The sequence below is a fragment of the Adelges cooleyi genome, unplaced genomic scaffold, assembly GCF_023614345.1.
Source record: "Adelges cooleyi isolate 19-005CV unplaced genomic scaffold, UGA_ACOO_1.1 ACOO_flye_CR_arks_rails_tigmint_CR_PRNA_118, whole genome shotgun sequence".
In the NCBI taxonomy this organism is placed as follows: domain Eukaryota; kingdom Metazoa; phylum Arthropoda; class Insecta; order Hemiptera; family Adelgidae; genus Adelges; species Adelges cooleyi.
This window is the reverse complement of record NW_026095771.1, coordinates 293,780-308,601: the sequence shown is the minus strand read 5'-3', so window position 1 is coordinate 308,601 and position 14,822 is coordinate 293,780. Positions and strand designations below refer to the sequence as shown.

Here is a 14,822-nt window from a genome sequence, read left to right as displayed (position 1 = left end):
ATTTGACCTAGGTCAGTGCCGTACCACACCATAACAACATGTTTGCACAGTTCACCTATACCGTACCCCCACCTCGACGGGTACGGTGTGACGGCGCCCTGTCCTCGCCCGGTGTCTGGAACATCCACGGGCTTATCAATTTAATGTATGGTTAATTGTAAGTATGGGGTATGTGTGACGTCACCACGGTTAAAAAAATTATTATACGTGTCGGTCATCTTTGATATAGTTGATATTTGTTGTCGACATAAACATCAGTTTAGTGTGAGTTCTGAATCAAGATGGACCTGGTTCGGAAAATCGATAAACAACTGGAGAGATTATTTTTAATACGTACAGATCGTGTTATGTTCAAAAGAGTGTCTAAAATGTCTAAAAAATACGCTATTTTGAAAAACTTGGCTCAGCAATATGGATCAATATCAAATAAAGATGAACAATACCCAAAATGTATTTGTAATTCCTCAGGATGGGATCAAATCGATGGTCCGTGCGCATGCTCAATCGTTAAAAGTATTTACAGTGAACTTCAAGAGGAATTAAGTAAAATTACAAGTGGGGACATTTATGATGATGATAAACGTGTACAAAATGTAGACCATTAGTCTACGACACTTGTGCAAGATGGCAAGTCACCAGAAGCAGCAACATCATCCGTCTGATTATTTAATCGATACTTCTGTGTTTTATATCGATTCTCTGACACACGTTCACATTGGATTGGATTCAAGAGATTTGTTTTGGCCTAAAATTGTGTTTGTCAACGGAATCGATCGGATACCAATAAATATTCAGTTTTTACAACGTCTATACTCAATATATCCTTACTTTTCCTCACTTTACCATGATTTGGACGGTGTTGTTATACTGCAAGATGAATACACAACGATTCGTGTACTGCAAGCGTACACTAAGAAAATATACCTAGTGATTGAGTCACTACAAACACACTTGGAAGACTCATCAACAACAATTTGTACAACAAGAAAAAAAGAAATTTGGGTATCATTTGAAGCGGCAAAGCAACTGTATAAATTAAAGAATGCAATATTCGATAATGTGTATAGAAAACTTATACTTACTCGACCACGTATTGTACGTGAAATCAAAATGTTGTTAAAACATATTGTCAACAACAATGACGATGATGATGATGTCACTGTTAAAAGTGTACAAAAAGACAAGCTGACATTGCCCAAGAACAAAGTATGTGATACACAATATATGATATATTTTCATGAGATTGTCAACACAGATTATATGTCAAAATGTTTGAACTTTGCATCAAGAGTCATTTTTGTGAAAAACAATGCTAAAATAAAGGTAAATTTCATCTCACAATCGTTAAAAAATTATTACTTTTTGTAAAAATATGTATATATTATCTACAGGGTAAATATTTCAACATATTTAACGATTTGGATTTGCTCAGAGTGTTTCCTGGCATTGAATTTGACTTACCGCAACAACAACAACAACAACAACCGGACGGTACAGAATCAGTAGATGCTATGAAGTTACAGTGGTGTGAAAATGGAGTCAAAGGAGGCAGATGGGAAATTAAATAATAACAAAGATTGTACTTATTTTCTTAAACAATAAATTTATTTATTTAAAAAAAATCTTTATTATTTAAACATAAAAAAAATATGTAATGTAAAATTACAATTTACGAACTTCTCCGCTAAATGCATTGTATTCCATCTGACAGTCGTGAATAATCACGCAGTATAATGAAGTGTTTTGTGGAAAAGCTTTGGCACATTCAAAGTCCAAACGCAAGTCAACCGTAGATGACTTAACAGTGTCATTCTGTTTCGAACAGTCAATAACTATGATTGGTCCGAGTTTCTTGTAGTGGACACGGTCGAGTAAAGGTTGAGGATTGGTACGTCCATAGTACATTGTTTGAAAACGTGCATATGAATTGTACATTGAGGTGTATTTGCCAGCTTCGAAATCGGCATTGTAGTTCTCGTACGGGTACTCGTCTGAGTTCAAGTATGCCTTGACGTTGCGCAGTGTACAGTGATGAAAGTCTGATTTTGACATTATGGAACGTTCTTTGCCCATTGCAATGAGTAGATAACGGGGTTTCTCAACGTTTGAAAATGTCCGTACCGACCATGTGTGATGAGTTGTTTGAGGCACCAAAGGGTATACAGCAATGTCCCATTGTTGATAGTCCAAAGGCAACCATCGCTTTCCATCCAGTATGCGCATTAGACTCAATTCGGTTTTAACATTAGGATCAAAATATTTGACAATCCATTTGATTTTAGTTATTTTTACGGCGGTCTGTTTGAGCAGTGCAACGTTTGCTTCAGCTAACCCTTCAGCCTTCTTGCTTTCTTCCGGTGTTACACACTCGATGGCTCCAATGTCCCGGCTCGATCGGATGAGCACAAGTGATTGTGTACAGTTGATTAGTACACGCCGAAACCGTTCGAAAAAACCCATGCATGCAGACAATGGATATTGAGCTACAAACTCGGTTTTATCCATCAGGTCCCGACTAGTTTGGTTGTCTTTCACATGTTTCCATCCGGCAGGTTGCAAACGAGCTATATCACTGGGTGTAAACGAACAGTACCCTTTGATTGTAGTCACTACTCCGACGTTTTTAACCTTGTCAATTTCCTTGCCGTTAATCTCATAGCGGATCTCGTCAAACAAATGCATGAGTCCGTTCTGTGTAAGAATCATTTCACCCGAGGCTCCTTCCGGTTTTTCCAGAGATCCTTCAATTTGCAGATAACTCTCACAGGGCACTGTAAACTTCTCCTTGTTGCGCACTTCAATGCGAATCTCATCGTTGTTTTCGTACGAGTTGTTAAAACTCTGATGTTCAAGATAGTATTCACGTTTAATACTATCGTCGTGTTGATGTTTTTCCAATACGTTCAAATATTCAGACATGTTTTGACAATGTGTTGATGACACGACAACCCAAACGTTTCAAAAATATAATACTTTTTTGAGAGAGCGGTAAGCGGTGTCGTCGGTGACGATTATTCTGTTTAGGTAAACGACGATTGTTCCGTTTGGATGTCAACGATCGATTGACTGTCTTTTTGTTCACCGGTTTCATCATTCGATTTTGATGATGCTTCCGATTGAATATCAATGGCATGTTTGATTTTTTTTGTTTTCACAGTTTGTTCCAAAATGTTGATTCGCTTTTCCAATATAAACACTTGATCGTCAAGGCCGTAAAGTTCTCTAGCAAGAGCTTCGGTACGTTCCACAACGGATGATTGTGTTATTGTACTGTTGGGTGTACAATTAACGGCAGAGCAACAATTCACAATTTGATTGCTGCTGAGTGATACAGGTTCGAATATGGTTATAGACAGCTGTAGCAAAATTTGTAAAATTGTAAATGAAATACACAACCATAGACCAGATCGCGTGGTAGTCAATTGTCTTATACGATCCCACAAGAGGGATAGTGTTGATGTAGACGATGCTGATGTTTCATCATACATTTCAACGATGTTTGATATGCAAACGTATGGTTAATTGCTCGTTCTGTAGATTGATCTTGTGTCCGTCTTGATCACGCAACAGTATGTTCAATGTGCTCAACTGTGATGTGTTTAGAGGATAGTATACAACGTGTTTGGGACACTCTATGATACGGTAACCCGGAGCAACGCTGGGAAAGAATTCGTGCAACGTGTGTGACTGACGACCGCTATGAAATGATCCTTCAATTACATTGCAATCAACTCTTATACACGTCACCCTGATTATCTTCATCGGTGAATCGGATATATGTGTCTTGTTGGCTTCGAGCACCCTCCGTCGGAATCCAAGTAGTTCACCAATCGAGTCCCGAGGAGTGAAATCCACTGGATAATCACTGGTTATTTCACAACGCATAGTGTTGTGATTGCCAATAATTTTAATCGAGTTCATTTCCTTTGGCCAATCGGATGTGATAATTTTTTTGATGTCTTCAAATTCATACGATCCCGTGGGTATTGTAACCTCATGAATAGCGATCGGTTGAGATGCACTATCGGTGTCCAGTGTACCGCCCACGATAAACTTGTTGTTTCGCTCATCAACATTCGGGATAGTGTTCCACGTGTGCAAACTCAACAATCCAATTTCACAGTGTTCACCCACTTCCAGTGGTGGGTTAAATATACATTGTAATTCGGATCCCTCACCGCTTAACGTCACTGTTGTGACCATTGTCGAGTGTGTTCAGTAGGAATTTCAAACACCAATGTCCACAATTGAACGTGTTGAACTTTTGATAACGACTGTAGTTGTAGTCAATCATGCAGTCTTTAAAATAGTTTTGTACCTCAAGCGGTGGTGTCAAGTTTCCAAAACTATCGAAATAACTAACATGATGTCCTTGCTTTCTGTAAGCTACCCAGTGTGAACCGAGATTGCGTTCCAAATCTAAATTAATAATGCCCGCTTCTGTGGTGTACGGTGCAATCGGAAGCGTATCCCTACAATACACTCCTCGAAATCCCGGTATATTGCACTTTGTTGCAAAATCTGATAATTCATAATCAAACAGTGCACGATTGGGTAGCTTCGCAATTAGTTTTTTGCACTTTTGTTTGAACGTCGTTTGACTTGACGTTTATTGTGGTTTTTCTTGTTTTTTTTTTTTTTACCAATACCTTTGCCAGCAGCAGCAGCAGCAGCAGCAGCAGTAGATGCTTTGTTGTTCACCAATTTGTAACTCGAACCCGATTTGTACGGTCGCAAATAGAATCCTCTGCCAATTTTGAATGGTTGACCACCAGCACCACCGCGACGGTTATTAATTTCACTGGCAACTTTTACCACATTTGCAGCTCCTCCGGCCAAAGCACCCAATGCCGAGAGACCGGCGAAAATCGGAATTAATGGTATTACACCACCGATTTTTGGAATTGCAATTGTCCGGGGCAAACGTACAGACATCTTTTTCTTCTTTGAACCCGTCTTCTTGTTGTTTACCTTTTTCAAAATCACACGTTTGGCTGCCAAAATCGATCGCTTCGCCGTGATCAATTCATCCGGATGGATGTCGACACGCTTTGCTGCGCCCACAACTGTACGGAATCCCATACCAAGTTTTCGTTTAACTTTCATAGCGTTTGTCACGGCCCAAGCTACGGCACGTTCCTTCATGTTTGAATCTTTCGCTTTAACTCTATCCCACGCTTGATGTTCCAAAACTTGATCGGCACGATGTCGGTCGGCGAGTGTTTTGCTCTGAGAGTATGCAATGTCGTGATCACGGCAAGCCGAATCCAAAGGATTGATTCCACGATCACCTCGAGCCAATCGCTTAGCTAATTTCGTACCGGGCCCTGCAAACTGATATCCAGGCACGTGCACTTCAAACGGAAGGTTGTCAATTACTGAATTTAATATGCCCGAGCCACTGCGGCGGTGGCGATGGCGTCTCTTCACTTTAATAGCAACCATCTTTAAAGTCCTCCAATACCAATGTCGTCACTGACGACAACAGTATTTATACTCTACTGACGTGTGTTGCTGTTGCGATTGCAGCGATGCGATTCAAAAAACAATCAGTTACACTACCTGTGGTCAACTATGACGATGACGATGCAAGTACTACATCTGCTGCGACAGTGTTAAAACACGGAAAACTTTTGCCAAGCACAATCAGGGCTTTGATTTGTGGACCATCAAACTGTGGTAAAACCAATTTAATGTTTGTACTGTTGACCGATTTGAATGGCGTGAAATTTGAAAACGTTTACATTTATTCGAAATCACTACATCAGTCCAAATACAAACTGCTTGTGGACGTGTTGAACGGAGTCAAGGGCGTGCGAGTGTTTACATATCAAGACGCCGAAGCAGTGCCTCCGGTGGACAAGGTTCTCCCAAATAGTGTGTTCATATTTGATGATGTGCTGACTCAGAAACAAAACGTGATTTGTGATTACTTTGCACGAGGTCGACACAAGCGTGTCGATGTGTTTTTCCTCGCTCAAACTCTGTCAAAAATCCAAAAACAAGTTCTCCGGGACAATGCAAACCTTATCGTTTTGTTTCGTCAAGACGATGTAAATTTACGTCACGCATACGACGAGTACGTCAGCTGTGACATGAAATACAATCAGTTTAAAGAGTTTTGTCAACAGTGTTGGCACCGCGATCGCTATGGATTCGCAGTGATATGTTTAGACTCTAAGCGTGACAACGGTCGGTACAGATACAAATTCGACACATACGTTACTATTTAGTTGAGTTTCAGTCAGTTTACACACACGCACACACAAAAACACATATGTTGACACTCAAACTATGGAAAATAAAGACAATGGTAGTGGTGGTGGTGGTGGTGGTGGTGGCGAAGAGAGCAAACAACAAAAGCAATCGATTCTCGTTCGGTTGGCCGAGGCCCGGGAAAACGTTAAACTTAAATATCTTGCACTGCGCCGCGGTGAAGCTGAATCGCAAGCACGAGTCCAGAGGAAATTCGCTCCGATTATCGAACCACTTGATAAACTCTCATCTATACAGCAGCATCAGCAGCAGCAACCGCAATTGACCGATGGTAATCATGTAGTTCAATCCAGTGGAGGTGAACAATGGAGTGATTACATTGCACAATGGCTGACGCATTCAAACAGAGACAGACAATACGGACCGACACTGACAAATAACACTATTGTGATGGGCAGTGTCAAAGATGTGAAAATCACCGATACATCCATCATTTTAAACGAAACGGAATATCCATTGACCATGGGTCTGGTGCAATTGTTGTTTTCCAAAAACCCCGGTGTGTACAACCAAAGTGATTTGAACGTGTACAAACAAATTTTAACAGAAACCGGTGCTCATTTGAAAAGGAACAAAACATTAAAAAAGGGTGGATACAAGTTTAAACAAATTATTGATCCAATGTTTCATGTTGGTACCGGTCTGGAGTTGAGACTTAATCCAAACGCTGCTGCACACAAAGAGTACTTGTTTTGGGATAATCCTAATGAACTTGTAGATCGGTTAAGACTACTCATGGCTGCCCGATCGGCTGGCAACACTGGAGTGTCACCCGAGATTGTATCTATACTTGAAGAACTCAACGAAGCCGGGTACATTGATGGAATACCGCAGTCACTGATGACCATAGCATAAAGATGGTAGCCGAGATGAAGACAAAGATTGCATACGAGTTGCATCGACAAGCCCGCAAGGTGTACACACGTCAGCGAATCAACATCAAAGGACTCGACGACTTGTGGCATGCTGACCTCGTGGAAATGGGTACACACCCGGACCGCCGGTATCGGTACATTCTCACTTGTATCGATGGTTTTTCAAAGTATGCGTGGGCTATACCACTACTGGACAAGACTGCGGTAAAAGTTACCGCGGCAATGCGTAGCATACTGACACAGGGCCGAAAGCCGAGCTTTTTACAGACGGATGCTGGAAAAGAATTCTATAATGGAACTTTTCAAGAACTTATGCGCCAGTATGACATAAAACACTACTCGACATACTCAACTATGAAGGCTTGTCTGGTCGAACGCTTCAATCGCACTTTGAAAGGGTTAATGTGGCGTAGTTTCACCGCTCGAGGGTCGTACAAATGGGTTGCAAGTCTGCCCGCCCTAGTTTACGAATATAACAACAATCACCGGCACCGTACCATTGGTATGACTCCGGTGCAGGCTGTGGAAAATCCCGGTAGTGTTCAGTTAAAGTTGCGCAAAATATCCGACAACATTGCTGTACGATTTAAAGTTGGTGACAACGTACGAATATCCAAGGTTAAATCCGTGTTTGACAAGGGTTACTTGCCGAGCTGGAGTAGTGAGCTGTTTACTGTGGTTAAGGTATCTCGTACAGTACCACCAACATATCATCTTGAGGACTACCAAGGTAATCCGATTTCGGGAAAATTCTACACTGAAGAGCTACAGCGAACACAGTATCCTGACAGTTACTTAGTTGAGCGAGTGTTGCTCACACGAGGTGACCAGTGTTATGTAAAATGGCTGGGATTCGGTGCCGAACACAACTCGTGGATACTGAAAACAGATATTTATCCGCACTGATTGTCGACATACAAGGAGTTGTATCCGCTGCGTCCAATGATCATTCATTTTTGATCAAGGAAATGTCTGTAGTGGCCATGGATTCTACTTCTGTATATCACTGGATGTTCAAACATCCTGTCAACACAGTCGGTGACTCAAAGACCAACTATTGGTTAAAACTGTATCACCATGGAATGGATACATTGTGTGGAGACGTAGAGTATACAGAACTACCGAGAATAATCAATTTGATGCGCAGTGAAGTCGTCTACGTGAAGGGTGTGCAGAAAAAGGAAGTCATTGAACGATACTTACCCGGACAACGTGTCGTTGAAATGGAAGATTTGGGATGTCCACCGCTGAAAAATCTACACCTTGCCTCTGAACCTTGTTGTATTCGACACATGAATAACTATAGAGCATGTAGTCTATACAAAGTGTTTTGTTTGAAAAAATGGTTAACAGATTTTTCTTGATTGATTTTTTTTATTATATAAATCATTATTATCATATTTAATTATTTATAATACAACTGTAAGCTTAATATTAGTGTTGTATAAACAAAATATTGTACAGAACATACTATTCGTAAAATATATAATCACGTAAAAATTACTTAATAATATTATACAATTTTTTTTGCAATATATTTTATTTGATTTCTTCTTCAAAATATTTGATTTTATTTAATCAAGAGAAATATTATACAATTATTTCCAAAATAGATTATTAATTATTTTCTTTGAGTGAATAATGACCCCATGCCTTGGTGTAAATATCGGGGTATTCATCGGAACCACCGACCAGGGCCCTCTTATCGTACGAGTTGCTCAACGACAGTTTCTGTGTATCCATGGTTATGACTTCATGAAGTTTTGATCGTATGACTGAAACTTTATGTGATTGAGTCAATTTGGTCTTTAGACAATGAAGATAATCGCTCATGTTTATTTTAGTTGCGACCACACCCGATGTCACTCCTTTGAGTTTTTTAATTTCTTTAAGTCTCTTGATTGGGCAGACGATGTTTGATAATTGTTGCTGCTGTTGTTGTTCGTATTGCTTGGACAGTATGTATGCATATACCTTTGGCATGAGTGCAACAATTTCTTGCATATGTAAACCGCCAGCTTCGTCGGTGAATGTTCCAGGCACCTTTTTACGTACGTCAGTGTAACACGGATGGTCTTTAGGATAGTTTGATGTGTCAAAATATTTTAACAAATGTTCTTCAAGATCTCGGTGAAAGTTCAAAGTTTGTATTGCATATATAAAGCTATCTGTATCCATATAAATTAATGAAAGCCTATCGCCGTACATGGGCAGCATGACATCGTAGTGAAACCGGTACATGATACACTTGCTGATGTCAAGTACTGACTGTCCGATATATATGGGTTTGAAAAAATTTATCTTTTCTTTGTACATGTGTACGGCAACCAACTTATCATTGAAAATAGTCGTGTCTTTAAATGATGGTTTGGCAACGAGCTTTGATAATTTCTCACTGCAACTAACCAAATGAATGACTTGATGGTTGCGAACATTTTCCAAAGTTTTTCCTATTAAACAGTAAAGAATGAAGATTAAATATATATACATTTTTTTTAATATTATTAAATAATTATATCATACCATAACAAGAATTGTTCATAGTCTTTGGTAAAGTTTGACCAAAGACAGTAGTAGCCTTTTTCCGTAGCTCTGTGTTGAGCTCAATGTATGGAGCAAGCCAGCGAGACTGTTTAAACCTTATTACTCTGTACGTGTTTGTCACTACCAGACCGTGTTCAACAGCCTGTTTGAGCGCCCGGTAGTGAACAATGTACTTACTCTTGGTTGAGAGTGTGGTCAACAGCTTGCTGTACTTGCTCGTTTTCAGTGGCGGGCACTCGTTGACCGGTAGAAACGGTAGGTCGTTGTGCAGATCATGCAAGTGCTGCGGGTAATCGACATCAACCTCCAAGAGATAACCATAGTCGCTGTCGTCTTTCGTGCCCAAGATCACGTCCAACGGTACATCTGTCCACTCAAACTCTCCGCACGGCATAGGTTGCATCATTGCTAAATCATGTTAAATCAGTCATGTGTTATTTACACGTATGTTTGTTGTACTCACCAAATCCGTATAGATTCGTAGCATCTATGTACTGAAGGAAAGTTTGAGCTTTTGACGGGTCATATCCATGAACTTCGGGATGGTTCGCCCGGGCATGTCTTTGCACTACTGAAGTTAGGCCACCACGGATAGCAAGTTGAAACATTAAAAGCATATCGTGGTCTGTTAAAAGCTCTAGTTTCACACCGGTATACCTCAGCATTGCATCAAATGATAATCCTATGTGAAAGTTTTAAGCCAAATTGTTTTTCATGTAAAAAAAATTAATGTATAATCTAACCTGGACACGAGTAATAGTGTGCGGGGTCCAACTTGTAATTTTTCAAACACTCCACCCGAAACTTTTCAAACACATCCACTAAAACCTGAACAAAACACTCGTAAGTAAAAGAAAATATTGTGTTAAAAACAAAACAACATTTTTTTTTACCATTACGTCGACCAGCAAATAATTGTCACTATAGTCACCAATGGTCTTACATTCGAACGTGTCCCACATTGTTTTTGCATGTCCATAATCAGCCTCTGATATTGTACTGTTTGATAAACTGCTATAGAACGCACTAATGTCGGGCAGTTTTGTTTCGTCGAGCTTTTCCACACAGTCGATGTACTCGTATGGAAAAACTGATTTTCTCGTGGCCAAATCGGTGTTCTGTTTGAAAACTTTTTCCGTTTCGATAAAATCATCTCGGGTGAGTGTTTGTGCCAATTTCGCCAGACTATCCTGTAGAAAACGATACGAATCCAAGAACCGGAGTTGAAAACGATCGCCAATGGTCTTGCTGAACGAGATGTACTTTTCTTCAGACTGTGGTATTATAGTAATGTCCTCGGTGTCGTACGTCAGCTCTTGAATGATAAAATGTGAGTCATAGTTGGATAGCCCGTGAAACGCCACGGGTAAAAAAGTAGGGTACCGTCTTTGCAAATTACATCTGTTGCATAAAACAGCCCTAAACTTTCCCGTCCAGTGGTTATGATCATGTACTTTTGTACATTTATCATCAAACGACACCGAGCAAGATCCACACCGTGTTGTTTTATCGAACTTTTCCTGTTCAGTCACAGTCAAACGGTACATTTCAATATTAATCTTCATGATATCCAGAACTTGTCGACCTAAAGTCACCAGAGTGTAGACGAGATGTTTTGCCGCGTCAGGTCCACGGTATAGTACAGGTTCTTTTGGCAATGCTTTACATATGTTATCGGGTAACACTTTTGGATCTGGGCGAACGTAAAAACAATAACTCATGGGCACGTGTTCGTGTTGTATACTCGAGCTGGTTGTGATTTGCCTGTTTACCGGCTTCAATATACACTCCATATCGGCATATATAATCAGAGGAACCGGTTCTTCACGGCGAACATTATTGAATTGCAGTATAGATTTTTCAGATCCTGGTTCCGGGAGTACAGCTCGGGCCTCTTTAAACTTTTCACAAATCTCCAAATGTTCGTTCAAACCACTCAAACCCCATTTTCGTGTCAACAGTTGTACATCCCTAAATGTTTTCAAGCATCTTTTACAATGATATTCTTTATGTTCATGTTTTGTACGTTGATTGCTTACGAGTCGAGAAAAATTGGAAATGTAACAATAATGATTGTTACCATCGCTCGATGTCAACATCAACAAATCAATGTGATCAATCACATCACTGCGTTTTTTCGTAATTCTCAACGGATATACATTTTTTCTGTCATCCAACGCGAAGACGTTTACTGATATTGACGGGTTAATTCGTTCGAATTTGTTGATTTGTTGAATTGGAGTGGGGAAATCAATACCGTTAAAGTTTATTTTCATCTGTTGTTCTAAGAGTTTATAGCGTTCATTTATCAAAACTTTATTATGACTAGTATTATATTTACACAATACTGACCATTTGAAACACATGTTATCTTCGTTTTTAATATTTATTACTGCATTTCTGTTTTTTATACAATTCGGAAGTTCAATAAATGAAGATCCTGTCAATGGTTTGTACTTGTGAGTTCGAACTAACAAACCATCAATAAAAAGTAATGTCCAACCCGACGATTTCACATCTAAATTTTCTCTCTCCAACTCGAGTATCATAATAAGTTTGCTCATCAACTCAACGTAATTAGTTCCAGAATCAATACGTTTATTCCGTGTTTTGAAAGCTACGTCTTTAACTTCCCCCGTTACTGGATGGAAATACGTAGCATGTAAAACAACGTTGAATTTTACCAGTCCTGCAGATGTTGAATTTTCAAGTAACGTAATTAAATCATCACAAACATCAATCATATACTCTACAACTTGAGTTATGTCTGTGTTGTTTTTTGAGAAAAACGTATGAACATTATTGTTCAAAGCTGATTGTAGTGTAACAAAACCGGAACCAACTGAATTCATACAATGATGTTTTTTTAGTTTCTTTCCATTTCCAGTATCAATTTTTAGACGTTTTGCTTCTGACATAGCAATGAAATTTTTGTTTTTAACGATTACCGATTGTCTATGATTATGTATTAAACAATGATTAACCAGGTCACTTTTATTTGTGAAAATATCACCACATCCACATACATGTTGTTCAATATCCATTTTGTATTCTAAATTATAAACACAAAAAAAATACCAAAAAAAAATCAGTTGCTAATTCAACATTCCAAAATATTATTTTGTTGTATGAAAATTTAACCCGTACACATCAATTTATTATGACCAATATAATATTATTATTACTACACCACTTTAGTATACTATTATATTTCAATGTTTTGTTTTATTTAGTTACTTGTATATAAATCATTATTACTAAATAAAATTATAGTATAAATAAATTTCAATTATATAGTTAGTTATTGGTTTTTATTTTCATGTAAGTTTATAGTATATATGTATATAAATACACATGATATAAAATATTTTTATATATGATTACAATTCATATATTATGTTACGTAAAATAATTATTATTGGACAAAATTAAAGACATATAGTATGTTTAACAATACATCAATTCAAAATTAAACTTAATAGCATTTCCATTGAAAAATATTAATTATTATAAAAAAAAAAAAAAATGGAATACACATTTTGATATTAGATATATTGATTTATTCAAAATCAAACTTATAAGCATTTCCGTTCATGCCATGAAAAGTAAAATGTAATTTAGGTTCAGAATTATTATATAAAATAATTTCTTCAGCTGTCATTTCAATGGACTTGGGTAAAAATAAGTTCAGTTTTGAATTGTCGGCAATTTCGAGTGTTGCGACAACACAAATTCTGTACTTTGTTTCAACATTTTTAACATATAAAACTCTATAGGGATGATCAATTTGTAGTTCCATCATCTTAATATACTCTGTGGCTTTGGATTGTATTTTCAGTTTTGACTTTAAAGATTCCATTCTGATAGTTATTTCGTAAAGATTTTCTCTGAAAGTATATTAATGTGTAAATATTTAAAAACTTAATTTAAATTAATATATATCATGTTATTGATAGTTTATTATTATTATTATTATACAAAGATTATCTCTCAACATTCGATTAACAAATGTTTAAATATTACACTTATCGATTTATTATATAATATTTATAAGAAATAATTACATTTTAATTTATTTTAATATTCCCTTAAAAAGTAATTAAATACTATTCATACTACATTTATATTATTGTGTAGCATACTTATTTAACAAAAGGGATAATAACAAAAATATTATATATTTTATTTAAAATAGTCTACACCGGTCCGTCGAGGGTTCGCGCCGTCGTCCGCCGCGCTTGGCCGGCGGGGCTAACATATTAAAACAATGAATCGTTTGTTTCCATTTTTTTAAGATTAAGCAAAATTGATCTCCTATTGATTCTTGTGCAAACGATATGGTGGGGTAATATATTAGCCTGATTCAGTAATCATTAGATATCTTAATCTGTTTGCGACAACACCATCATGCCTGAACAAGATTTAGTGAGGTATCTTGAAAGAAGTAAGTTTAAATTATATAATTTTTTATAAATATTTTTTTAATTATGATTTTTTCAATAAAATTAGGATACGAATACTTCCCAGAGGGACATGAAATTATTCTTCATCGTGTTCCGGTTGTGGTTGTTTTTCGGTTAGTATTATTTATAATAACCTTTTTTTTTTTTTTTTTTAATAATAAATTAATAAGTAATTGCTTTAAATAGAGCTGTTAACAGTACAGAGAATGTAGAACAGCAACTTCCGAGTCGTCCGCCGTCACCCGCCCAATCCTCCGAAGAATAAAGTACATACAATAATATACATAAAAATTTTTTCATTAACATTTTTTTAAATTTGTATTGCTCTTTTTATAAAAATATTTTTTAAAAAAACTAATGATTAGTTTAAGTATAAAATATTAATTTTTTAAAACTAATTTACGTGTGTTATTTATTTATATCGTAGATAATCATAAATATTCAATAATTATATTACATTGGTTTTATAATGAACAAAACATGAATATTGAATTCTCAAGTGAAAACCCACATACACACATGTAAAAACCATATTTTTATATACCATCAAGTCTTTTTATTATAGAATAACTTACCTTAACAATTTATTTACGTTATGTTAAATAATTGTTGATACAGAAACTGTTCTATTATATTGAAAAAATTATTAATCAGAGATTATCTT

At 37.2% G+C, this 14,822-nt stretch overlaps 1 protein-coding gene across 2 annotated transcripts in view; it reads left to right on the top strand.

The window, feature by feature from the left end:
- The window catches only part of LOC126847725 (uncharacterized), a 48,690-nt gene that overhangs the window by 24,632 nt on the left and 9,236 nt on the right, over positions 1–14,822 (top strand). The gene's annotated exons all lie outside the window — the stretch shown is intronic.